The sequence below is a fragment of the Gracilinanus agilis genome, chromosome 2 (assembly GCF_016433145.1).
Source record: "Gracilinanus agilis isolate LMUSP501 chromosome 2, AgileGrace, whole genome shotgun sequence".
Taxonomy (NCBI): Eukaryota; Metazoa; Chordata; class Mammalia; order Didelphimorphia; family Didelphidae; genus Gracilinanus; species Gracilinanus agilis.
Window position 1 is genome coordinate 572,269,267 of NC_058131.1, and position 24,569 is coordinate 572,293,835.

Here is a 24,569-nt window from a genome sequence, read left to right on the forward strand (position 1 = left end):
TCTTATCTCTAGGTAACTAATAATAACACTAATAGCTAGTACTTATATAGCACTTTAAGATTTGCAAAGCATTGTACAAATGTTTGATTCTCATAGCTGTCCTTAGAGGTAGGTGCTTTTATTGTCATCATTTTACCAGTGAGGAAGTATTGCAGTGAAGCTGGCAGATGTTAAGTGACTTGGCCAGGGTCAAACAGCAAGTAAATATCTGAGGCAGGATTTGAACTCTGGCCTTTTTGACTCCATGCCCATTACTCTGTACCTTATATCATCTAGCTGTATTGTCCACTGCTTAGAGCAAAGGTCTAATGGAAACATGTTGCTCAGTGTGTCTTTCATAGGCTCACAGAATCTCAGAGTTCATCCATATCTACATCAGAATCTCATCTTCGATGTCTCTCACAAGTATTTCTTAAACGTCCACTTGATAACCTCCAAGGATGAGGAACTTGCTCACCATCTTCTGAGGCTTCCCCCCCTATCCCTTAGACACTCCAAATAAATTATGGGGTCATAGCTCTGGAGCTAAAATGAGTCTGGAACTTGCCTAAAATGAAACACACCGGAGATGGGATTTGAACCTCTGTCCTCTCCTTCCATAGCCAGAGCACTTTCCATTAACTTAATGTTAATATGTATGTTTCCTTATCTGGAGCCCAAATCAGCTTCTGTTCAACTTCTGCCCATTACTCCTATTTCTGGCTTACTTCTGGCTTCCTGTGGCTGAGTAAACAAAAGAAGTACAATCCTTATTCTATTTGGTAACTTGTTAGTTCTTTGGAAATCTGATTAAAAACCTCCAGAGCTTGGACTTTTCCCCTCATTTAAGTTACAAGGGAATCCCGTTTTCTTTTTGTAGTCAACAGTTTGCTAGTTGAAGTCTGGGTCACTGTTCTTATGGCCTCCTACCTCCTAGCCTATATGTTTTAGGATTCCCCAGGGACTGAATTGTCTCTTCTTGAATCAGCTCTGCTTCTAGGTGCTTCTCTACCTCAACTGATGGTTGGAAGGAAGAAAGGGAAGAAAGGAAAGAAGGAAGAAGGGAAGGAAGGAAGGAAGGAAGGAGGGAAGAAAAGAAGGAAAGAAGGAAGGAAGGAATGAGAGAGGAAGGGAAGAAAGAAGGAAGAAAGAGGAAAAGATTTATTAAGCATCTATTGTGTGCTAGGCAATATACTAAGCACTTTGCAACATCATCTTATTGATCTTCACAGTAGCCCAGAGAAGTAGGTACTGTTTTGCTCCCTATTTTCCAGTTCAGGAGTCAGAGGCAGGCAGTGGTTAAATGACTTGTCCAGGGTCACTTATCAAGTCTCTGATGCAGAATTTGAACTCAGGCATTTCTGACTCTAGATCCAGTGCTCTATCCCCTAGCTGCCTTGAACATCCTGTTATTCTTTAATCCTTCCCAGTTACCTAATTCCCTATATCTCTCATCATCATCCGGTACTCAATTCTTGGTGACCTTGTCTTTCTGTTTGATTCAGGGATCTGTAGTTGATAGAGTAGACTTAGAAATTGATGTGTGGCATTTATTGCATTATACACTAAATGAATTGGCTGTGTTGTTTTATAGACTTTTGTGCTAATTACTTAATTGGTGCCAAACTCTTCTGGCCTCCTCAAGCGCTCAGGGGCAGATTCATATACTTATAAACTCATAGCATGTTAGAACTGAAAGGAACCTTGGAGACCATCTAGTCCAAGTACTTCAAATGCTTCCAAAAACTGGCTGGGCGTGTTCCCAGGAGGCCAGGCCAGTGGGCTGAGTTTATGGGGCTTAAGTCACTGCTGCTTCACTGGGAAAGTGATAACAGGGCAGGATCTCCTTCCTGGATGCATTCTGGGCACAGGGCCAAGTATTAAGAGAATCTAGATTTCAGATTCAAGTTAGGAATCTAACAAACATTGTAAATAAGACATTCTAGTGGTGCTTGAGAGATGAACCCTCCCTCCCCCCCCCCAACACAAAACAAATCCTCCTCTTGAGGAGTTTATATTCTATTGGAGATGTGCCAGTTCAGGAAACAGGTAGAAAAGCTAGTAGATTTGGCCGACGGAATGGAAGTACAGTAGTAATAATAGCTAGTGTTAATACAGTACTCTAGGATTTGCAGAGCACTTTGCATATGTTATTCCATTTGATCCTCACAACAATCTTGGGACGTAGGTGCAACTGCTATGTTCCATTTTGCAGATGAAGAAACTGAGACAGACAAAGGCTAAGTAACTTGCCCAAGGTCACATAACCAGTAAGTGTCTGGAGAAGGATGTGAACTTGGGACCTGACTCCAAATCCAGCAACATTCTATCCAGGATGCCCTCTCATTACCCACAATATTCCCAAGGAAAATTGGAAGTATTAGGAAGGAAGAAGAAAGAGTGGATGGAACCAGAAAAGAGATGGCAGTGGCCAGAGAGGGGTGGAAGACCCAGAGAGGGGAATCAGGAACACAATGAGAGACAGAGATTCTTAACTCCATGCTGTGATTAAAAAAAACAACAACAACAACAAAAACAACCCAACTCCAATGTCTCTGTATCGCTTCTGGGTATAAAATGAAAATCCTGCAATTTTCATCACTCACATTCGTGATCTGTGTCCATTCTACCTTTCCGATCTTGTTACACATTACTCCCCTTCTCTCACCCTGTGCTTCAACCAGACAGGATTTCTTGTTCTGCCCCAGGTGATCATACCCACCCCTAGAAGTGTCCTGTGTACATTGTTCTCTTCCTCCCCACAGCCTCCAAGCCATAAGCTCACTGAGTGCAGGACCGTTTCATTTTTGTCTAGCAGACCCTTACTAAGTGCTTGCTGCTGCTGTCCCAACATTCCATTTCCCATGCTTCCCTATGCCTGGAATACTCTCTTCCCCTGCGAATCTCGAGCTCCCTGCAAAATTCAGCTCAAAAGCTGCTTCCTCTATGAGGTCTTTCCGGGTCTCCTAAGCTAATAGTACTCCTCTGACCCACTCACCCAAATTACTTTGTATTTATCTTGTATGTACATCATATTTACTTACTCGAATACTTGTTTCCCAGGACAGAAAATAAGCTCACACACAATTTGAGTTTTGTCTGGCATCCCCAATGCCTGGAACATAGCTTAATGAATGCTCTTTGATTGATTCAGTGAAACTAGCTACAAGAACCTAGGTAAATCATAAATCATTTCACTTTGGCGGGGCTTTACTATTGTTGTTCAGTTGTATCTGACTCTTTGAGACTCTGTGTGTGGTTTTCTTGGCAAAGATACTAGAGTGACTTACCATTTCCTTCTTAAGCACATTTTACAGATGAGGAAATGGAGGCAAACAGGGTTAAGTGACTTGCTCCCAAGGTCATATAGGTAGTAAATATTTGAAGCCGGATTTGAATTCAGGAACTCTATCTACTGAACTACCTAGCTGCCCTTTTAGAGCTTCCATTCCTTCAGTTAATTTAAATACAAGGTTTAGCTTAATAATTGGCTACGTAAATCACCTTCTTTAAAGGTACAAAGACAAAGAGGAGGAAGACAGGACCTTGGAGGTCTGTGCTTAGGATGCCACTCATAGCCCCCGTGCCCAGTCCTCCTGTGCTGGAGTTCCTGGGGAAGCTAGTAGCCACCCATGCTGAAGCTTTGGCTCTGTGGGCTTTTGGGGAGACAGGAGGAGCTGAGCTGCTGGGGAAGCCCGGCAGCTCTCTTCTCTTCTCCATGCAATTGCCTGCTGTCAAGGTTAAAGCAACTTTAGATGAATCACTAAGAGGCAATTACAAAGTTTCTTCCTGGACTCACTCTCCCCTCCTTAGACTCAGAGCCCAGCCTACGGCTAGATGCCATCCCTGGGAGTACCGCCTTCTGCCAGGCATCTGTCCCTGCCCTTGGGCCTCCCCAGAGCAGGGGCTCTGAGGTCTCTTCACACTGGGGCTTGTTTACTGTAATAGAAACCAGAGCAGACACCTGAATGAGGCAACAAATGTTTTGTTTTGCTTTGTTTTTTAGATCTGGGCAAAATAGAATATATTAAAAAAAAAGTCTCCATACATAAACATCCACCTCCAACAGTGCCCTCCCTTCTTTTCTGTCTTCTGTTCTCTGCCACTTTTTCACTCTCTTTTTCTCTCTTCCATCTCTCCCCAGCTTTGCTTTTCCTCCTCCTTTTCTGTCTTTCTTGCTGGGTCCTGATCTTTCTGTGGGTCACTATCTTCTTCCCACTTTATCTCTGGGTCACTCTCTTCCACTCTGGCCTTCTCTGTGTATGTCCCTTCTGCCTCTGAACCTATCACTCTGTCTCTACTACCCTGGACCTTTCCCTTTTTCGGTGTCACTTACTGTCTCTCCCACTGTCTTTCTGTGTTACTGTCTCTTTTCTGTTCTGAGCCCTTCATCTTGTTCTTGTTCTCTGCCCCTTGTCCTTTCTCTGTCCTTGTCTCTTTGTGTGACATGACAGAAAGAACAGTGTCCCTGAGGACCTCTTTTCACCACCTGGTGACCTTGGGCTTAACCTCGCTTTGCCTCAGTTTCCTCAACTGTAAAACAAATGGTTTGAAGTAAATGGATTTTTTTCAAAAGCTTACCTTCCATCTTAGAATAAAAATTGTGTATTGGTTCTAAGGCAGAAGAGCGGTAAGGGCCAGGCAGTGGGGGGAAAGTGACTTGCCTAGGGACACACAGCTAAGAAGTGTCTGAGGTCATATTTGAACCCAGGTCCTCCTATCTCTGGGCCTGGCTTTCAATCCACTGAGCCATCCAGCTACCCCTGAAATAAATGAACTCTAAGGTTCCTTTTGGCTCTTCAACAAGTAGGCAACTTCAGATCTCAGGCGACCTGTAGTCTTAATAATGGGAGATCATTCATATGTAACAGGGTGGCTATGGAGGGGTATTTTGGTTTGGACAGTTGTAGGGATGGTGAATGAAGACCTAGGGGAATATGCCTTTATTTTCAGTAGCAATGGCAGTCTGATTTGATGATGTTTCCAGAAGACAGAGGGAAAGGATACAGTAGAGGCATTGACAAAATTGTTGAGAATAAAGTGAAGCAATATGATGGGTCACTCATCAGTCAGTGCCAGAAGGGCTCCCGGTCAGGTGTTTAGAGTTAAGCTTTCCAGGTAAGAATCTCTGGTCTGAGAGGCAAAACAGGAATGGATGAAAAGATGATAGGAGAGTGACCCTGGGCAAATCACTTAACCCTGTTTGCCTCAGTTTCCTCATCTGTAAAATGAACTGGAGAAGGAAATAGTAAACCATTCCAGTATCTTTGCCAAGAAAACCCCAAATGGGGTTGGACAGAAGTTGGACATGACAGAAATGACTGAACGACAACAATAGTGAATGGGTCTTTTCTTTTGTCCTTTTGTCTGTATTCTCTCTCTTTAACATTTCTCATCCTATGTATTATATTGGAAGAGACTGACCTTTCCTTCGTCCCCTGGGGTTGGACATCAGGAGCCTGGGCCACCGACAGGAGTGTCAGGAACTTGGGCTGTAGCTATCCTACTGAAAGAGGACCCGCAGAGGCAGATTCCTCCCTCTTCAGAGACAGTTCTACTCTGATTGTAGGCAGCTTAGGAAGTGAGGAGGAGAGCCTGTTAGACCTGGAGGCAAGAAGTTGTTGTTCAGTCATATTAGTTGTTTCCAGCTCTTTGTGACCCCATTTGGGGTTTTCTTGGTAAAGATACTGGAGTGGTTTACCATTTCCTTCTCTAGCTCATTGTACAGATGAGGAAACTGAAGCAAACAAGCTTAAATGAGTTGCCCAAGGTGGCACAGCTAAATAAGCATCTCAAGCCAGATTTGGACTCAGGAAGATGAGTCTTCCTGTCTCCAGGTCCAGCACTCCATCTACTCTACCACCCAAGTTCATATCCTGTCCCAGAGACTTAGCTTTCTGTGCCTCAATTTTGTCATCTATAAGAGGTAAATGTAGCACCTTTCTCACAGGGTTGTTGTGAGGACCCATGGAGATAGTACCTGTAAATTGCTTTTTAAACCCTAAAGCACAATATAAACTTGCTGTTCATCATCTTTATCTTTACTACTATTATTAATGACTTATGGAATGGAAAGCATGAATAAGAATGGCCCCTCTAGTATTTTGGATTGGGGATGGGAGGAGTGGGAATTGGGAGGCAGATGCAGTTGCATATTCTAGATATTTCCTTTGCAAGTTTGGTGTGTGTTTGACCCACCTGATTCCTCTTGTGACTGTGAAAACGAGTAACTAAGCATCCTGGTATGTGCGGTGGTGGGAGGGGAGTAAGCGGGGGCGGCGTGGGGAAGGAGTCCAGGGAGAGGGGACTTCTGTCTTACTCAACATTGGCCATCTGTTCTTTGAAGATAAAAATTAATAAATAAGTGAAATGAACACAGCGTCAAAAATTGACTGTGATAAAAGCCAGCATGGAGCAAGCAGGTGCCAAGTTGGAGTCATTCTGCCCAGCTGGCAGTGGCTATGGACACGTCTCCCTCTATCTCACTGGCGCTGGGCCACGCAGGACCCCATGCCCCTGACAATCGCCCACACCCCATCCCGAGTAGCACCTTCGCAGGAGGCTCTTCTTCCCTAAGAAGGAAAACAAGCTGTTTCCTTCTTTTCTTCCTTTCCAAACCTACTGAGCCTTGAAGCAACAGCTGAGTAGCTTGGGAAGGGAGGCAGCAGGTCGTAGTGGTAAGAGCAGTGAACGTAGAAGCAGAGGAGTCTCGGTTCAAATCCTAGCTTTGCTAGTACCCCAGGGTGACTTGGGCATGAACTACCCTGGGCTTCAGTTCCTCATCCATAAAATGAGAGACAGGTTTTTGTTATTGTTTAGTCATTTTTCAGTCGTGTCTGACTCTCTGTGATCCAATTTGGGGTTTTCTTAGCAAAGACACTGGGGTGGTTTGCCATTTCCTTCTCTAGCTCATTTGACAGTGGAACCGAGGGAAAGAGGATTAAGCGAATTCAAGGCTAGTAAGATTAGTAAAGCTAGTTAAGTGAATTGCCCACACAACTAGGGTCTGAAGCTGAATTTTGACTCAGGAAGTCTTATTTACTACAGGTCCAGCACTCTGTTTTACTCTGCCACCTAGACTGGGCTAGACAGCTTAATATCTCTTCCAACCTTAACTCTGGTCATAGGAAATGGAATATCTACCTGAGGTCTCCTAAAATCAAGCCCTGCCAAGATGGGAAGGGAAGGAAATCTTCTAACCCTGGGGGTAGGTGAGAGTGGCCCCTTTCGCTAAGGTTTATGATCCCAAGATTCTCCCATTCTCCTAGTCAAGGACTTCATCATCTTCATCATTACTCCTATTATTTTAGACTTATGGAGTGGAAAGCACGAATAAGAAAGTAACCATCATTTATTCAGTCGGCCAACCTACATTGAGCATCTATTAATAGGCAAAGGCAGTCAGTCCTACCTTTTTCTAGTTTCCATTCTAACAAGATGGACAAGATACATGCACAAATTCCAGGTAGTAGAGTCATTAGCCTGAAAGCTGGAAGGGGCCTTAGAGATCATCTAGGCCAGGGTTCTTGACATTTTTAATGCCTTAGACCCCTTTGGCGATTGGGTGAAGCCTATGAAGTCCTCAGAATTACACTTTTAAATGCATAAAATATAATTTTGTGAAATATAGTTATCAAAACTTTTAAAAAAAACAAATTCATGGGCCCCATGTTATGACTGAAAACCAACCCCCTCACTTTACAGATGAGAAAACAAAAGTCCGAAGAGCTAAAGTGAGTTGGACCAAAATCACATAATAAGTAGCCAAACTGGGATTTGAACTCAGGTCTTCTGAATGCAAATTCAATTCTCATTCCACTGTTTCATGCCATATGAATGATATTGGTGAGGAGTGTCCTAAGATTAGAAGAGAGTCTTATCATTTCTGACTGTAGGTAAATAAGGAACATTTCATAGAAAAAGTGATAGGGACCTTGAAGGTAGGTTGGATAGTGGAGATATGAGGGAATGACATTCCAAGTGGCAGAACAGAGACTCCAAGGTGGAATTCAGAGCGGCATAGCACCATACAATTTTTAGAAGCACAAGAGACCTTGGAGGGAATCTAGGCCAACATCCCCATTTTACAAATGCCCCAAGGATGTCTGACTAGAGCGAAAGGTCTGGGTAGAGGGATAATTGTACATGGAAGTGGGATAGGTTCATATTACTATGGGCCCTGAATGTTGGGAGAAGAAATATGATCTTGATCTATAAAGATGCCATTAAAGGTTCATTCTGATTTTATTTTGTTTTGATTATTTGTAGCTGGGGAATTCATCCCCTTCCTGCCTCCTTACTCTCAAGTTGTTTGTGACTATGGCTTGAACTTTTGGGAGGAAGGATGAGGAGCTGTTTCCTTGTGCCATGCCAGTACCAGACTCACAAGAATGTAGTATCATATCTCTAAAGCTGGAAGGGACCTCAGAGGCCATCTAATTCACCCACTTACTTCTATAGAGGAAGAAACTGAGACTTAGGAAGATTAGTGATTTGCCAGAGAAACTACACAAAGGTAGTAAGTGCCAGAGGTGGGCATGTAGCAGACCATTTTAATTAAGGTCAAAGGGAGGGGCAGCTGAGTGGCTTAGTGGATTGAGAGCTAGACCCAGAGGTGGGAGGTCCTGGGTTCAAATCCAGCCTCAGACAAGTCCTAGTTGTGTGACCCTGGGCAAGTCATTTAACCCCCATTGCCTAGCCCTTAACCACTCTTCTGCCTTGACCAATACTCAGTATTGATTCTAAGATGGAAGGTTTTTTTAAAAATTAAACTCAAGCGAGGTACCCAGAAAAGAGAAGGATGGATTTGTGGGGATGAGAGGATATTGTTGCTGGTGAATGCAACTTGGAGTAAAGAAGATGACTTGATGTGGCTGTATTTGTTACCATGGAAGCAGGACAATTGAGCTGTCTATTGAGAAGGCAGTAGCTGCTGCAAATAACCCTAAAGAGGGCAACAGCCTCTCCCCTCACCCTTAAAGCTGCTTATAGCCAAAATAAAAAAGCTGAAGAGTCTTCGATTTCCCATAATGAACTTTATTAAAAGCTGACTGTGCAGACAGGAGGGCCATCCAGAGAGCCAGGTGAGAACTCTGGGAGTCAGAGCTCTGAGGGACCTGCCTGGATGACTTTGCCTGAATGTCTCTGTTGCATAGTGTACATCTCTGGGGGGAATCTCATGCAGTGGGCTGTGGTTTATCCTAGTTGGGGATTTTAAGGTACAGCATAGACCAATGGAAGAGGCAGTGATGATTCTCTTTCATGCAATCATTGAGTCCTTCCTCCTGCTCGCATCATCACTGGATGTCCAGAGCGATCGGACCTGGACAGTTTCTTGTCTTTTGAACTTTCCTCCTTCCCTGGCCAGTCCAGCAAATGACCAACTTGACCTTTAGTGATGTAGTTAAGTCAGAACAAACTGTAGGATGGCACCCATGTGTACCCCTCCCTGGTAGGGGAGTTTTTGCCATTTCCTCCTTAACTCTAGTGCCTAGGCTACACATGCAGAAGGACATAGAGGGGAAGCCTTTCTTTCTATTGGCATTCCTTGCAGGGGTGCAGGCATGAGCCACATTGTGTTCAGGATATCTCCAGCAACATCAGGACTCCAGGCTCTCTCCCTGGACATGAAGTTCAGTCCTTAATGAGGAAAGCCCATGGAGGTAGTAGGTTGGATAATAAGCCTCAAATTGAATAATTAATGAAGTTATAAAAATACATCTGCTATATGGTCAGGGTAATTCAGCCCAATTAGAAGCAATTATTTCCCAGAGTTATGACACTGCCTTTTTTTTTTTAACAAACTGCTCTGGCAACAACATAGGATTCCCAGTTTCTGTTGCCAGAGTGATGGAGGTGATTTTGCTGAGCTGGGACTGCTGGATGATCGCCTCTTCCAAAGCAGGGTTTTTGAGGGAAGCCTGGAGACAATTCAGTTGAACCACTTTTATTAAGTACCTACTATCTGCCAGGCTTTACATGCCCAGGGTTGACACTTTCCTAACTTACCCACATGTTTGAGACCTGTTGGTTATCTTCAATCTGATTTAGCCTGCCTGCCAAAATAGTTTACCAGGATGGGGCTGCTGTGCATGCTACAACTTTTAGGAGCCATAGGTGAGAGCTAAGGTGGCAGGTGGATACAAAATGAGAGGATTTAGCAAGCCCTCACACTAGAGCTACTAGTCTTTCCTGAGCACCCTCTACTGGCAGAAGGGGCAGATGAAAACAATATGTTCCAATAGCCGTGAAGGAGGTAGTAGTGGGTATTGTGGAGCACTTAGATCAGACACTGAAGAAGCCAGTCATCCATTGCATCCCAAGCCATTGCTAGTCGTCTTGACTTTTGTCTTGTGACTGAGCTTTAATAACCCTGAAAGAGAGAATGATGCTGATAACTTTATGCAACTCTACCTCACTTAAATCCAATTTATGCATGAGTCAAAAGACATTACCAGCCATGTCATTTTGGTCCTCTTCCAGCATGAAGGACAACAACTAACCAATCAGCCTTATACCAGGCACTGGACTAGAAGCAGAGCATACAAAATCCCAACAGTCCTTGCCTTCAATGAGCTACTATTCTGCTATCTACCTTCAGAGAAAGAACTGTTGGAATAGGAATGCAGATGAAAACATATGATTTATCACTTGCTTATTTGGGTATATGTTTTGAGGTTTTAGTGATACAAGATTATTCACTTACAAAAATGAATAATATGGAAATATGTTTTGTATGATAATACATGTATAACCTAGATTGAATTGCTTATCTGGGAGGGAGAAGAATGGAGGGAGATAATATGGATCATATAACTTTGGAAACTTATATGGAAATTTGTTATTAAAATTTTAAAAATTTAAAAATAAGGACATTTTAAAAAAGAGTTTCTATTCAGTCTTTTCTAGTCTTCATCTTGATCTCCCTGATAATGCTTTTCTCTTATGCATTGTCCCCCAGTTAGAGTGAAGCTTCTTATAACAGAAGTATTCTCAGTGTTAGGCACATAGTAAGAGTTTAATAGATGTTTTTTTCATTCATCTCATTTCTTTCATTATCTCTTGCCTGCGAATCCTAGATATTTACTTATGCAACTTAGAGAGCTGGATTCTAGTCCTGACTTGGCCTCTGACTTCTTATGTGACCATATCTAATTTACTTAAACTCTCTAGGTCTCAGTTTCTTTATTTGGCAAAATATAGAGGTTGAGTGAGGTCCCTCCCAGTTCTAACATTCCGCAATTCAGAACATTGAAAGATGTGTTGTTTTGTTTTCTCTTACCAATGAAGTCATTTAATCCTTATCCCTACAAGAAACAACAAATTCAGGATGGTGGCAAATGCATAACCTATTTTATAGAATAGACATGTTTTTGGAAAATTATTAAGGAAATAAAATCTTACATTAAATTCATTAGGGGAGTTCAAGGATATCATTTAGTAGACTGTCGTGCCTTGGGAATTGTTGTAATCAGTGCAATGCCATGTGATTTGGGAATTTGCACCGGGTTTTCAGTGACCTCAGATTTCTTGCTAAAACAAAACCCCATCTTTTTACCACTAGCATTTTCCCAGTGATGCTGAATGACTGTGAATTATGGAATATCATGATCTCTGAGGAATCAAAATTACAGGTCACCAGAGGCATATGGTGAGCATACATAAGCTTATTGCCAAAAATTACTTGTGAACAAAAAAAATGGTGTGAAAGTTACTAAAAAATGAGTACGACCAGAAAAGGAGGTGAGCTACTCATGGAGCTAGAATGAGGGATAGCAGATGTTCAATCTACTTGGTACCCACATAATATCAAAGATATCAACAAGATAAAAAGGCATGGACCTCTGTTGATGTGCACCATTGGAGAGAATGTCCACATGAATGAGATCATTGATCTTTTGAAATATTAAGTGTAGAAGGGGTCAGAGAGTCCTAGATTTAAAGCTGTAAGTGACCTTAGAAGTTATAGAGGCTACCATTTTCCAGATGACAAACTGAGGCCAAGAGATAGTAAGTGAATTGCCCAGTTAATAAGTGTCAGAAGTGGGATTTGGATTCAGTTCTTTTTGCCTTCAAATCTAGCACTATCTATTATACCATGCCATTCTATACAGCCGAGGATCTTTTTGCAAAAGGAATCGCCCCCTTCTGCAACAGGATTGCACTTTCCCTCTTTTACTATAAAAATAAGATGCTAGGAGAGTCTTTTGTGTAGAGATATCACTTTATGGTGACAGAGAAATCTCAGGGCCAGAGGTCTGCAGATTCCCCAGCTATATCTGAGATCCCAAACTGCAACACACACTTTTATAATTTGATGTCTGGCCCCAATCTCTACGCCCCTCTCCCCTCAAAAATAGTTCTAGTCCTGACTTGGCCTCTGACTTCTTATGTGACCATATCCAACTTACTTAAACTCTCTAGGTCTCAGTTTCTTTATTTGGCAAAATATGGAGGTTGAGTGAGGTCCAAGACCTCTTGGAGACCATTTCTGGACCTCCTGGTCTTCATGAACTTTGGATGACCTTCTGGTCCCTGTAACTTCTTACATGAATTGGTTTGATATAAAGTATATTATAAAATTGCTTCATACACTTAGGATTAACATAATAACTTATGATTAATTTGATAACACACACTTAAAGTGACCGTCACAGTGCACACATTTGAAATTATAACTCAGGTATTATCCTCTGACTACATTCTTTATCTGGTTACATACATAGATATGCCTGGGACTATATTCTTACTACAAATCACAGTTATGAGGTATCAAACTAAAGGGATTCTTAAGCTAATACAAATGAGGGGCTGCTTAATTAAATTTCCTTCTTACATTATCTGATTTACCTTTTGGTAAAATTGGTATTTTTGCCCATGGGGAATGGTCTTCTAATGCAGCTGTCCTGTTCAGCCACAATAGATGTTTTAGTACTTTCATAGAACCGAGGTCTTATTGGTATGCACTATCCCATCACTGGTACACATCCCAATACAATCCTGTGTGATTTTTTTATATCCTTCAATAAATCCTCCATGAAGGATATACTTAATGTTCCAGCACCTTCTTCTGCATCTTTTCATGCAGGGGTTCCTAAAGTCTTAGTGTGGTATTAAGCTATTAAGGGTTTTCAGACTCCTTTTGTTTTATTGGTGCAATATTTTATTGGCACAGTATTCTGGCTGTCCATTCCACATCCTTTACTCTTGCTACATGACTGGTCCACCTCCTTTTATACTCAATCAACAAGCATTTATTAAAGGCTTCCTATGGGCCAGGTACTGTGCTGAGTGCTAGAGATACAAAAAGAGGGAAAAAATAGACCCCACTTTTAAGGAGCTTACATTCTGATAGAGAAAGAAAACATGTAAATAGTTTACCTAAAAGACATATGCAGAAGAGATGGAAGGGACTCATAGAGGGGAAATTATTAGCCTCTGGAGGGCCTAGAAAAGAATACCTGAAATAGGCTGAATTTAAATTGAGTCCTGGATTAATTAATTTTCTAGGGAAATTAAGTGATAGAGATGAGGTGGTTCTTTACTCCTGCCTGACTCTTTATGATCACATTTATGTGATCTTGGCAAAGGTAAAGTAGTTTGCCATTTCATTCTCCAGCAAATTTTACAGATGAGAAAACGGAGACAAACAGGGTCAAGTGACTCGCCCAGGGTCACACAGCTAGGAAGTGACTAAGGCCAGATTTTAACTCAGGAAGGTAAGTTTTCCTGGCTCCAGGAAGAAGCACTGTTTCCATTGCACCACTTTGCTGCCCAGAGGTTGGGAGGGAAATCATTTCAGGCATGAGAAACAGACATTTAAAAGGTACAGAGAGATTGGAGATGAAGTGTTGTGTTTGAAGGACTTTTGATACTTTTTTGCTTGGAAGTTATTGTAACTAATATGGTACTGCCTGCTTTTATCCCTATTAACATTGCCCTTTGGTTCACTTGAAATTCCTCTGAGATCATAATGTTCCATGATTTGTTGTCAAAAAACTTCACCAGGAGAATATTTATGTTAAAGAGACACATTTTATCAGCAAGTGGCATCTTGAGATAGATGAAAGAACAGAATAGTATTTTAAAAATAATCCTGTCCATCCTTTTCATATTAAATTCTGGTCTGGCTCATTCACAGTCTCTGACAAACTCCATGTCATAATCTGGACAAAATGCATCATTCACCTATGTAAATAACCAGGCCATTCTCTTCTGAATGGCTATGGATCTCTTGGAGGAGGCCCTATGGTATTCAGAATCTTGAGGCAGTCAATATACTATCATCTCCAAACAGGGTCACCAGGAAGATCTCACCTTCTTTAGGCAATCTGTCTTCTGTTTGGGCTTTTCTATAGGACTTCCTCCATGACAATGGTAAATACCTTTGACATGCACATTTTGCCTTGCTTGATGTTGATAAAGTATCATAGAATTCATCAGTCATGAAATCTTATGTTATCTTAAGATGCTTGACAGCATCTTGGGAGCTTTCAAGAGTGTTTTGCTCTAGGCAAGTCATTCTCTTATAATAATTTGATTAGTTGGGTCTCACAGCTAGATTTCTAAAGGTTTCTTTTTTCTCTACATTTTTTGTTGTTTTGTGGGATAATACTTCTTGTCATCATCTGTCATCTTCCTCTATAATGTTTTGTAAATGAGCTGGTATTCTAAAATGATGATTCTTTTGATAGCCATGGTAAGAGTGTCTTCTGGCTGATGTGGTTTCTGGGGTCTTTTGGCCTCCTCATTGTGATGATTGGTTAAACTTCTCTAAGAAAAAAATACTTAAGTCAGTATCTTGACTTTTGTCTATTTATTGATTTCAGTCAGCAGCTGGTGTAAATAGGTAAAATTGTAGCTGTTGTAAGTATACATTATATCTTTTCAAACCGTTACCCTTTCTTTAAGTTTGATGTTAATCTTGATTCTTGTTTCAATCATTCATTGATCCAGTAGCCCCCAAGTAGCTGATTTTGGAATGGTTCTGTCATCGGTAATGTAGTTTCTTATCCAAGATATAGCCAATTTCATTTTCAAAAAATTTCTTTAGTGCTCATCTTGTCCGTTGTCTTCTGACTCTTTTTAAAGAAAGTATTCATGGACTGCGAGTGTTCGTTTCCTTTATATTCAAGTTTTTGGTTGCTTCCATTTCTCGGTACTAAACTAATAATCATTTCAAAATTTCCTCATTTGTTTTTGCCATTTTTCTCCTGTTCACTTATCCACTTTGAAGTCATCAGGGATTAATGGATAAATCATGTTGGTTTAGGGGATCTGTAAAGCACTTTACAAACTTTCAAGTACAATATAAAAGCTAGTTGATTTTCTTTTCAAATTCTTCATAAATTTTCTTCAACCTCACCCACAGATGCTGGTACATAGAATACAATTCTATTTATGATTCTATCATTGCTTACCCTAATCATGAGCACTACAAGATATCTATATATCCCATTAAATCATGCTTCTTGACAATGATATAAACTCCTTTCTTCACCTCTTCTAAGAGGATTTTAAAGACTGATTTAGCTGTCACTTCTTTATGTTTTCTGGTTTCATTTAAAGCTAGAATATCATTGTGGGTATGGTTCAGTTCTCTTGGTAGGGTATTGTCTTACTGGACATAGGTTAAAGATTGTACACTTGGAATTTTTGTTGTTCAGTTTTTTTAATTGTGTCTAACTGCACATACTGAATATCAAATGTTAAATTAATACTTTTAAATGGTTTTTTAAAAAGTTATGTGATTCTTTTTTTAAAAAAATCTGTACCTTCTGTCTTAGAATCAATAGAGTGTCTTGGTTCCAAGGCATTAGAGAAGTAAGGGCTAGGCAGTGGGAGTTAAGTGACTTGCCCAGGGTCACAGAATTAGGAAGTATCTGAGGTCAAATTTGAGCTCAAGACATCCTGTCTTTAAGCCTGGCTCACAATCCACTGAGCCACCTAGCTACCCCCAAGGTCCTGTGATTCTTAGTGCCTCTGACTCTGCTGCTCTGCCACCACCAATGTGGGTGTAGGGGTCCTTTTGTATCTGTTTCATAGGTTACCATGGTCCAATACATGATCACTTAATGACCAATGTGGTGGTTAGAAGTTCTTGCATATTTAGCTAGGCTAATACTTAGCCTGGAATCAGACCCAGCAATATCAATGAACTGAATTCAGGTCACCTGAATTTTTCTTTTTATGAGCATCTGCTGTATACTGTACCCTACACTGAAGGAAATAGAAAAGTATATGATATGGTTCATGTTCTTAATCAGCTTACTAAATATAGTTGTCTGAGTGGGCTGGTTTTGGAGCCAGGAAGGTCTAGGTTCAAGTTTTACCTCCTGACTGTATGACCTTGGGCAAGTCATTTAATCTCTCAGTGCCTTGGGCACTAAGTTGTAAGAGAAGGAGCTGATCTATATTGATAGAGGGAGAGAGAAGAAAGTTCAGCACCCAGAGTGCCAGAGCTCCCTGCAGTGATGCAATAACAGGTCCAGTTTATTTGTTTTTATAAGTCATTATTAACAGCAAGCCAGTTTAGACCATTTACCATGTATAAAAGTACTATGAAAAAACTCCCCAAAGTGTGAGATTAGATTACCATCCTCTAGTCAGGCCAGAGCCAGTTTCTCTGGAACAGACAAATTCATTTCAGCAGTTAGAGAGTCAGACCTAAAAAAAGGCCTTTGAGATGATCTGTTTTGATGGTTTTCAAAATGTGGTCAGAGAATTCCTGAGGAGTCTCTGAGACTCTTTCAGTGGGTCTTTGAAGTCAAACTATTTTAATAATCATACTAAAATGTTATTTGCTTTTCAAGACATTCTTCCCTTTCCCAGCTATATATCTGGTTATGGTTGTGTCCTCAAAAATGTATGTCTCGTTTTGTCCATTGGTTCACTATCAGGAGGATAATGAGCTTTGGTCCTTGGAATCATGGACAGTAGTTGTGCTCATCAGAGCCCCTACAGTTCTCAAAGTTGATTGTTTTTACAGTGTTGTTGTTTCCGTATAAATTATCCTGCTGGTTCTGCTCATTTCATTCTTCAGCAACTTATGCAAGTCTTAAAAATTGTTTATTTTTACATTATGGAGAATAATATAGTATTACATAATATTTTTGCATTATGGAGTACATATAGTACAAATTGGTCTGTCCTACTCATTTCACCCTGCATCATCATGGATCCATGAGCAAGTGACTTGTTCTTCCTACATATAATTTCCTCTTCTATAAAATTAGACTAGAAAGGTGTGTTAACCCTTCCTGTACCATGAATCCTTTGGGTGGCCTGGTTGAAGCCTATGGGCCCCTTCTCAAAATAATGTTTTTAAGTTGTATAAAAGAAAATAGAGGATGAAGGAAATAAATTATATTGATGAACAGTTATTGAAAAAGAAAGTTACTAGACATTAGGTTAGGAATCCCTACTCAAGAAATCCCCTCACTTCCCCCAGCATGGAGGAGAGGGGAACAAAAGTGGTAGATTCCAGACAGATTTTCCTTGACTCCCTACTCTTTTTCTTCTCCAGATATTTTGGGTCCTGGATAAGAGCTCAAACTCACCTGGTCTGGCTCTCATTCCACCTTCTGAATATCAATAGAATGATGATTTTAGAGTTCATGCCTTACCCTGCTCTGTCAAGGAAGTAGAAAGCAGTGGAAAAGGCTGTAAATTCAGTTCAGTAGTGCAGAGTGACTAGCACTGAATTTGGATTCAGAGGAACAGGGTTCAAATCTCAGCCCTTCCACTTACTACCTATTTGACCTTGGCCAAGTCACAACTTCTCTAGAACTCAGTTTGCTTATCTATGTAATGAGGGAGTACATTGTTTTTGAAGGTCCTTCTAGCTCTCAACCTATGACACTCTAAATCCCAGCTATGGCATTTTTAAACTCTGTGACTGAGCAAATCTTTTAACTTAGATGGAATTTCATTTCTTCACTTCTAAAATAGGGACATTAAAGCATGTACTTCCCACTTCATAGAGTGTTGTGAAAATAAAATGAGATGGGGGCAAATGGGTAACTTAATGGATAGAGTGCCAGGTCTAGAGGTTCTGGATTCAAATCTGGCTTCAGATGTTTCTTAGCTGTGTGATCCTGGGCCAGTCACTTAAGCCCAGCCCTTGCTGCTAAGCCTTGGAACCTATACTTAGTATTGATTCTAAGACAGAAGATAAGGGTTAAAAAATAGAATAATATAAAACAAAATAAAATGAGATGATATATGGAAAGTCAGAGGCAGCATGGAGTGAAGGACTTGAATTCAAAACTCATCTTTGATGCTTACTACTTGTGTAACCTTGGACAAATTGGTTAAGCTCCCTGGGCCTTCAACTCTAAAATGAGGAGGGAATTGGATCAATATGGTCTCTGGGTTCCTTCCAGCTCTAAATAAATGATCCCATGAGCTTTGTAAGGTGCAAAGGGATAGATAAATGTGTGCCATTGTTTGGACTTTGTGGTATTTGAGGAGATGATGGCTTGAGGTCAGTGGAGCCTGATGATGGCCCTAATGCTCAAAGTGAGAGTGGTTATCTGACCATAACTTAGTTTAGGGGAGAAGAGCAATTCCTTTTGGCGGGCAGATCCCAGAATCTCAGACTGAGAACTGGAATGGGCCACAGAGGCCATCTAGCCTACACCCTTTATTTTACAGATGAGGACACTAAAGTCCTGGCAAGTCAAGTAATTTGCCCAAGGTCACCCAGATTTTGGAATCCAAATCCTGCCTTCTTTTCATTGTTCCATGCAGGCCAACTCCATCTCGGGAGCATTGTGGACTAACAGGATTTTAAATGTTCCCCAGATGACTCTGCCCAAGAGATAAGATAAATGGGGCTGAGTAGCATGTGTAATTAATCACTGGGGGCTTAATGGAGCCTGGCTCCTGGCTGGAAGCAAACAAAGACTCCCCTATCCCTTGCTTCTAGAGGACAGGTATGCTGGGGAAGAGGCCAACCCCAGGCAACTTTTCTCTTGCTCAAAAGAGTAGGGAACTCTCTGAAAGTGTTTCTAACATGGTTATCAGACCCTGTTCCCTGGAGTGATGAAAAGTTACAGCAGAAAGGAGGAGGGGCAGCATGTTATAAAACGAAGGGGTTCTGCTCGGAGCACAGGCTTCAAATTTACTTTTACCATCTTCTAATAAATTTCCCCGGCTGGTCTCCTCATCCATCATCTAGCATTAGCTTCCCAGCCTGGTAGAGTTGGGCCACTCCAGAATCTGTGATAGACCAGCCGTTGGCAAACTCTATTGCTTCCTCCTGCTCCAAGACAAACCCCTAAATCCAGACCCTGTGCTCTCCCCTTCTAGTAAATCTAAATAGTTTAAAATAACTCCTCCCCGACCTTGAGCCTAGTTCCAACTTTCTGCCATACATCAGCCTCGGGCGAATTATTATTAAGGTTTCTCAGCTCCTACTGAAAAGTCACTACTTTAAATCAAAGGGCTGGCAAAGGAAAGGAGGTGGGAAAGGATGAGGAGGAAAGGGGAACCTGGAGACATCAGTGGAGATGGCGTGGAGGCTAGAGTTGGAGTCGGAACACACTTGGAGCCAAGTCCTGGCTTTGCTTTGTGACTAGCTAACTGGTCATTTGACCTCTCTGTTCTTCAGTTTCTTGAATTGTCAAACATCTGTCCCACCTACTTCAGAAAGTGGTTATGCCCAATTCCAGAGAACATACATCCAAGCAGAAAGGTGCTAGCCTCAGAATGCGGATCGAGGCATATGGAGTTTTTGTTTGTTGGTTTGGTTTTTGGACATGACTAATGTAGGAATTTGTCTTACTTGACTAAACATTTGTAATGGTTTTGTTTTTCTTGCTTTCTCAGTAGAAAAAGAAGGCAGATTGAAGGGAGGGAGCTCAGAGATGAAAAGAAAAGAAGATGGAATTTAAAAAAATCATTCTCATGTGACACAATAGCTATGAAAGCATGTTGCTAAAGCTTGACATGTTGCCATAGTCAGGGAGAAAGACACTGGACTTGGCATCTGCAGACCTGGACTTGAACCTCACTTCTGCGTCTTATTACTTGTGTGATCGTGGGGAAGTCAGGTCACCTCTCTTGGTCCTGACTTGCGGTAAATCAAAGGGGTGCAGTGGAATGGAAAGATGGATAAAGAGACTGTAGAGAGGCACGGGAACATGGATGGGAACGGATGGAAAGTGAATTAAGCACAACTACAACGATGTAAAGGCAAGAACTACAAACTCCCTGTAAGGTGCTGAAATATGATTGCCAAGCTTGAGGGAGACAAAAGGGTCTCCTCTCTCTCCTCTTTGCAGAGCTGGGGCAAGGGGAGGCTCTCAGTATGGAGCTCTGCACACACTGTCATACTTGGTTGGTGTGTTGGTTACTTTTGCTGAATGGTTTTCCTTTTATTTCACTTTTATTCTTTGTTACTAGGAATGGCCCTGGGGGAGGAGAGTGGAAGAGGAGGAGGGATATATTTAGAAGTGAAGGTGATCTGAAAGGATATCAATCTTTAAAAAAGAAAAGAGTGAGGGGTTGGATTCAACAACAATTCAACAAACATTCATTAGTGCCTTCTGTGTGCAGAACAATGTGGTAGATGCTGAGGGTAGGAAGACAAACAAACAAAACCCCTGCCCTCAAGGAGCTTATATTCTATTAAGGGATTGACACTTAAACAGATAAGTAGCTACAAAATCATATGAGGGGAAAAAGAACACTGACTGTTAGGGAGATCAGGAATGATTTCCCATTGAAGGTGATACCAGGTTGAGCTTGGAAGCTAAGGATTCGGTGCTGCGAAAGTGGGGAGGGAGTGTATCCTAGACCTTTACTTTTACAAAAGTATTGAAATGAGAACTGGATGCTGAATTCAGGGAGCAGCTAGTAGTTCAGTCTAGATGGAATACAAAATGCTTAAAGGAGCAGCTGGGTGGCTCAGGGGATAGAGAACTAGGCCCAGAGTCCAGAGGATCTGGGCTCAAATTTGGCTTCAAGTACTTCCTAGCTGTGTGACCCTGGGCAAGTCACTTAACTCCAGTTTCCTAGCCTTTACTGCTCTTCTGCCTTGGAACTGATGTAGATTCTAAGGAAGGTAAAAAAAAAAAGGCTTAAAGGGAAATAATGTGAAATAAGCCTGGAAAATGAGAACAATTCACATAATAATAGAAAGAAAAACAACTTTGAAAGACTTAAAAACTTTGATCAAAGCAATGACCAATTACAGTTGGAGTGGCCTGAAGAAGAAGCGTGCTATTTGATGGAGTCAAGAGTACAGAATCAGACATAAATTTTTGGATACAGCCAGCATAGGAATTTGCATTGCTTGACTCTGCATATTTCCTAGAATGACTTTGTTTTTCTTTTTTCTAGTGGAGGAGGAGGGTGGAAAGAAGAAGAAGAATAGAGATGGGGTAGGGAGAAAAAAGGGAAAGCAAGAAAAAGGGTCACTGCAAAATTTAAAAAATACTGATAAGAGAACAGAAGAAAGATTAGAAAGAACCACAGATGAGCAGGACAGCTTTGAAAGCCACCTGCTGAACTTATATACTTGAAAAGAAAAGCAAACCCTACATAAGAGAGATAGACCATTTCCTATTCTCCCTGTTCTACTCATATGGAAATGCCCATTTTATTTGGCATTTGTCCAATTCAAAATAAAATCTTAAAAGTTTAAGTTTAGAATAAATATTCAGAATAAAATGGTAGAAGAAAGCAGGGGAAAAACCAGCCTGGAAAGTGAGGTTGGAGTTTGTCTATGAAGAGTTTGGAATGCCAAAAAGATGAATTTATATTTTATCCTAGGTGATCTCAAAGGTCTCTTCCTACCCTCAGTTCTATGCTATACAAAGATAGTTAATAAAAAAATTACCTTATCTAGGGCTGGAACTCAGAGCTCTTCTAACATTCCTTTTTAAAATTTCAGTTGTAAGTTTACTGGGCAGGACCCTTAGCTAAATCTGGCTCTAATATGCAATCTAATATATATATTAAAAAAATTCAGACTATTGCTGGTATTGCTTTGGTTCATTAAAGCAAACTGGTCTTACTTAGTAGGGGTACTTTACATGGCCTTGAAGTTTAATTTCATTCATTGTCTCAAAGATTGTTCATAGATTGCCTAGCTCGGTGCTTAATGAACAGCTGTTGGCTGAATGCTCATTGGGATCAAGGCATAACTGGGCAAAACCAGTAGATAAATCTAGCCTAGTCGCCATCCCTCTCCTCTTTGAGTAACTAGATAGTAGTCTTGTTATACATCATTCTGCTTTATGAACTCTGTGTGTCAGCCAAGCTAGTCTTGCTCTTCCTCTCACAAAGAACATTCCGTCTCTTGGCCTTGGCACCCCTTTCCCCAATGATTTGTACCTTTGCAGAGGCTGTCCTCCAGGCCTTCTCGCCTTTGCCTCTTAGAATCCTGATTTTGCTCCAACATTCAGCCCAATTTCTGCCTCCTCTACTTTCTGTGACGACTTTTCTGATCCTACTTAACTAGAGCATCAAGGGAAGTCAACAAGCATTTATTTGGGACTTATGGGCTAGGCACTGTGGTAAGGATGGACATACAAGTACTAGCTAAAAGCAAGACAATCCTTTACCTCAAGGAGCTCACATCTACCTGGGCAAGTAGTCAACACAGTAAAAGATCCCGGACAAGCAGGGGTGGGGTGAGAGAAGGTTGCAGCACTGAGGGGAAAGATGGTTAGTCTGGTCTCTTCCTCAAAATGGAGATTCCAGAGGGAGCTCACCAATGGGAGAAGGAGGCCTCAAGATATTTATTTTACATATGCTTATATGTGTCCATGTTGTTTTCTCCTCATCCCACCAGGAGACTCCAGAAGGGGCTGTTTCATTTTTGCCTTTGTATCTCTAGTGCCTGGCACATAGTAGATGCTTAACTTTTTTTTCTAATTAATTAATTAATTAAGACTATTTTCCCATGGTTACATGATTCATGTTCTTTCCTTCCCCTTTTCCCTCTCCCCTCCCTGAGCTGATGAAAAATTACACTAGGTTATATATGGATCATTGTTCAAAACCTGTTTTTTTATCTGATTGACCTAGTAGGAGGCATAAAAAATATACAGATTACTTAATTTGTTATTAATGCATCAAGTACAAATGAAATGTTATGGTAATTCAAAGGAAAAAAAAGATCCTTTGGGAAATCAGAGAAGGCTTCATGGAAAAGACAGCTTATGAAAGATGGGCAGGATTTGGTAGGTCCACCATTTAGATGGATTCCCATGGCACATATTAAAATTTCTAAAAGGCAGCACGGCCACTGCCAATGTACATTTATTACGCCTTGACAGTGGAGAATGGTCCTGAGCCTGCCTGAATGTCCAAGCCAAATGTTTGTGTGTATTATGTATATGAGTTAATTACCAAAGTGCCCAGTGTTCTTTGTTGGAGTCTGAGGACTGCAAATCCTCCATATTGCTCCATCAGCAAAGGTGAACCGGCAGAGGGAGGGACATGGGGTTGAAATCCACTTCATTTTAATAATTGACAATGGGATGAGTTGTGTGGATATGTAGGCTTTTGATTTCCTTTGACAGCCACCAGGGGAAATCGCTGAGGTTTCGGTGTACCTTTCAGCATCTTCCTGTACATCAGACTGAAGGGCATCCCCCCTTGAATAGAATCCATGAGTTCAGGTTGATAGAGATCATAGGAAAAAAATGACAGGTCACTAAAGCAGCCTCATTCCCTCTTTCAGGGAAAAAACAAGCAATATATCTATTTCTGCTCTCAAAATTAGTGGATATCCTTTGTAACTCAATACAGTTTGCTTACTGCATGCAGATTAGTGGGGTGTGTTATGTTCTGCATTCAGTGTCAACTCTGAACTCTTTTGGACATCAATAAGACCGGCATATCCAAACTACAAAGCAACTCTGGCCTTACATAGCAGCTGGCAAGAGTGGTTTATTTGCCATACATCTGAAGCTAAAAGCTAATTTGCTAATGAGAGCACATATTTCATAGCTTTCCTTTTAGAGGGGAGTATCGCACAATAAGGGATCGTGACACCTCCAAGCAAAAGAATGATAAACAAGATTTATTCTTTGCTTAATGGAAATCCAACAATGAGCTGAGCTCTTCTTTTCCCAATTGCTTACCACCAAAGCATCTCCCTCGCTCCCATGTCAACCGAGGTATGTGTGCCCAATGAGAGAACATTTGAAGAGCTGAAATTTCATAATAAACCCCACAGGTAAAATTCAGGTCCGATTTGCGTTTGAAGTTTGCAAAGGCCAGTTGAATTTTATAAACGTGTGGCCTTGACTCTTGTTTGAAGTGGGTTTTGCCAAGCCTCAAGTGGTTGCCATGGCTTCCATATAGCAACAATTGCTTCAGAAAATGCATTCTCCATGGACCTTTTTTCTTTCTTTCTACCCCCTGCCTCCTACAGATGCTGAGTTTGACTTTCATCACCCACAGAGGCAGCCTTTTGGCCAGCCAGTGTTAATGCATCCATACTGGCTCTGGGTTTAAGCCAATCTCTCTCTCACACACACTCTCTCTCCCTTCCCTTCCCTTCCCTTCCCTTCCCTTCCCTTCCCTTCCCTTCCCTTCCCTTCCCTTCCCTTCCCTTCCCTCCCCTCCCCTTC

At 41.3% G+C, this 24,569-nt stretch overlaps 1 protein-coding gene across 2 annotated transcripts in view; it reads left to right on the top strand.

The window, feature by feature from the left end:
* MEGF11 (multiple EGF like domains 11) overlaps positions 1 to 24,569 on the top strand; it is a 317,433-nt gene that overhangs the window by 71,903 nt on the left and 220,961 nt on the right. The gene's annotated exons all lie outside the window — the stretch shown is intronic.